This window comes from Lepus europaeus, chromosome 8, assembly GCF_033115175.1.
Source record: "Lepus europaeus isolate LE1 chromosome 8, mLepTim1.pri, whole genome shotgun sequence".
NCBI classification, from domain to species: Eukaryota; Metazoa; Chordata; class Mammalia; order Lagomorpha; family Leporidae; genus Lepus; species Lepus europaeus.
This window is the reverse complement of record NC_084834.1, coordinates 1,185,763-1,189,652: the sequence shown is the minus strand read 5'-3', so window position 1 is coordinate 1,189,652 and position 3,890 is coordinate 1,185,763.

Here is a 3,890-nt window from a genome sequence, read left to right as displayed (position 1 = left end):
ATCGACTCAGTATATACTAAGTAAAGATTTCATCAGTTTGCACCCACACAGAAACACAAGGTGTAAAAATACTGTTTCAGTACTAGCTATAGCATTACTTCACATTGGACAACACATTAAGGACAGATCCCACTTGAGACGTAAGTACACAGTGACTCCTGTTGTTGATTTAACAATTTGACACTCTTGTTTATGGCGTCAGTAATCTCCCTAGGCTCTAGTCATGAGTTGCCGAGGCTATGGAAGCCTTTAGGGTTCGCCAACTTCGATCTTATTCCGACAGGGTCATAGTCAAAGTGGAAGTTCTCTCCTCCCTTCAGAGAAAGGTACCTCCTACCTTGATGGCCCCGTTCTTTCCACTGGGATCTCACTCGCAGAGGATCATTTATTATTTTAAAATTTTATTTATTTGAGAGGTAGAGTTACAGACGGTGAGGGGGAGAGACAGAGAGAGAGGTCCTCCTTCCAAAGGTTCTCTCCTCAGATTGCCACAATGGCCGGAACTGCACCGATCCGAAGCCAGGAGCGAGGAGCTTCTCCCTGGTCTCCCGCACAGATGCAGAGGCCCAAGCACTTGGGCCATCCTCTACTGCTTTCCCAGGCCACAGCAGAGAGCTGGATTGGAAGAGGAGCAGACGGTGCTCGAACTGGCACCCATATGGGATGCCGGCGCTGCAGGAGGAGGATTAACCTACTGCGCCATGGCGCCGGCCCCAGAATTTCTGTATTTATTTTTTGATATTAGTGGAAATACTTGTTTTTATTCCTCTGATGACTTTTATCTCTGAACTCTGCTTCTGTGGCTTAGTGTCTGCTGTTTCAGTGAAAAACCCAGAGTTAGGCTTTATGTTGCCAGGGTGCTGTGATCAGTGTTCCAGGATGGGACAAGTATCCAGGGTGACACCCAAGTTAGGCATGATAGATCTTCTCTTGTTAACAGAAGCAGGGGGTGTCAACACCTCTGTTGGCAAAATCACAACCTACCCTCCTCTCTTCCCAGGTGATCGGTGCCCAGGTGTTAACCTATCCCTGCTTCCAGCGGAACTGCCCCAATGGTCTGCGCAGTCCCAAGTGTGAGCACGGATCCCAGGCAATCAGGGAGCTCTGAGCACGTGGAGCCACACTCGGTGACTGTCCAGAGACTCAGCTACAACCTGCACCCTCTCATGCAGTCACCAAATTCTCACGATCTCAGTACTCAAGGCTCCCATAACCATGGGGTGCACAGGACCCACTCCGCCCCGCGAGGCTGTCCTGTCCCCAGAGACGTTCCCAGAGCCTGCTGCCTTTGGTTCTCCACCTAGGCCGTCTGAGCCCTGGAGCCCCGGAGCCCGAGATTCACTGAGAATAGGGGGCACCCCCAAAGCTGGCGCTCTCTCTGACTCCACAGGGCTGCTGATGCCGTGTCTGTGTGCCTGGTCATGGCTGCACGTCTGCACCTTCTACACGGATCCACTGTGTCTGCCCCCCTTCTGCAGAATCCCCACTGCCCTGTCCCCTCCAATTCTCCCCTGAGGTGCACTTTCTAATTTATTTATTTATTTATTTTGTACTATTTTCGCCTAGTCTGAAGCAGACTACCCTGTTGCTATTCCTCCATCTTGCAATTCAATAATAGCAACTTGACATTGATTATAAAGATGGGAAAATAAACCAAAAAAGAAATACTAAAGAAGAACTTTTACTTCTGGGGGTTAATACGCACACACACAAATACATACACACACACGCACATCTTCCATCCTTTGGTTCTCTCCCCAGATGGCTGTGACACTCAAGACTGAGCTAGGCCAAAGTCAGGAGCCAGGAGCTTCTTCCAGGGCTCACTCATGGATAGCAGCAGCACAAGCACTGTGGCCATCGTACGCTGCTTTCCCCACACATTGAAATGGAGCTGGATTGGAAGTGGAGCAGCTGGGATACAAGCTGGCCCCCATATGAGTTGCTGGCATTTTAGGCGGCAGCTTTACATCCTGACCCACAATGCTCGCTGCAGTCGCTCCACTGCTAATCCAGCTTCCTGCTAACACGCCTAGGAAAGCAGCACGTGTTTGGGCCCCTGCACCCACATGGGAGACCCAGATGGCGTTTCAGTCTCCTGGCTTCAGCCTGGCCCAGCCCCCTCTCATCACCATTTTGGGAGTGAACCAGTGGATTGAAGGTTCTGTCTCTGTCTCCTGCTCCTCTCTCTCTGTAACTCTGCTTTTCAAATAAATAAATAAATCTTTTTAAAAAAAGGAATCTTATGTACGTACTCCATTTGTCCCCAAATTTTGTATTTTTAAAGTCTTATTTTTTTTTTAACTTTTATTTAATGAATATAAATTTCCAGTATACAGCTTATGGATTACAATGGCTTCCCCTTCCCATAATTTCCCTCCCACCCGCAACCCTCCCCTCTCCCGCTCCCTCTCCCCTTCCATTCACATTAAGATTCATTTTCAATTCTCTTTATATACAGAAGATCAATTTAGTATACATTAAGAAAAGATTTCAACAGTTTGCACCCACATAGAAACACAAACTGAAACATACTGTTGGAGTACTAGTTATAGCATTAAATCACAATGTACAGCACATTAAGGACAGAGATCCCACATGAGGAGCAAGTGCACAGTGGCTCCTGTTGTTGACCCAACAAATTGACACTCTAGTTTATGGCACCAGTAACCACCCTAGGCTGTCGTCATGAGTTGCCAAGGCTATGGAAGCCTTCCAAGTTTGCCGACTCTGATCATATTTAGGCAATGCCATAAAAGACAGAGTGAGGATAGTAACCAATGATCCTAAGAGTGGCATTTACCAGGTTTGAACAATTATACAGCATGAAGTGGGGAAGAGGACCATCAGTACACACAGGTTGGGAGTAGAGCCATTGGTGGTAGAGTAGAGGTTATGATTACAAAGGAATGAGGCCCAAGTGCGCTAGACAGGGTCTAGAACAAAGGACAGAGTCATTATTAGAGGAGCTAAGAAAGGTGCTGTCTAAGCTACAATTAAGTTTTCTGATTGAGAGGCAAATAGAACCTGACAGAAGGGGCTTGATAATAATCTGTTGGGCTTTAGGCCTTGTAAGTTAAGAGGCCCAGACCTATCTATCTCTTCACATGGGGTATATCCTAAGGGAGGTGTGAACCTCCTAGGGGAAGGCACTCTGTTGACTGTCATTACTTGGCTGGCCTGGGAGGAGAGCTGGCCAGGTAAAGGCAGGGGGCATCTCTAACAAGAAATTTACAGTTCTGCCTGCAATGTTGCTGACCCTACTTGACCATACCCTCAGTTGCAGTGGTCACTTTGGAAGTTGGGCTGAGTGAAGGGCTTTTCAGCTTAGAGCCAATAAGATCTGTGGCTCTGACCTGGGCATCCTTCGACTCCAGGGCAGGTCCATTTCCAGTGACCCAACTCTTGGCAGAGCTGCCAGGGCTCTTCACAAGCTGACTTCTGCTGAAGCCCAGACTTACCACATTGAAAGCCACTGCAGTGGACTGGCCTGTTGGGTCTCCTTGAGGGCAGATCACCGTACAGATCAGCCATTAATAGGCCTGCCACCCATTGCTTCTGATGCCTAGCTTTCTTTTCCTCCTGGTTTGTGTTAAAGCAGACCAGAGGATGCAAGTCAAGGGAGTGCCCAAGTCCCATCTCTAATCTTTGGTGGCCTGAACTACAAGTCTATAGTCACAGGCATGTTCTGTAGTAGTTTTTCTAAGGTAGACAATGCCCATGAGGAAAATTATATTCTCACTTTAAAACTTTCTTTCCCTTTGGTCTGAAAGGGAGGGTTTTTTTTTTTTTCTACTTACTGTATACTTCGCTGATGGCGATGTGAATCTAGCTATGAGATTATTATTTAAGTTCTTATTTTGGCTATGCTATTACAGAAAAATGTTAGC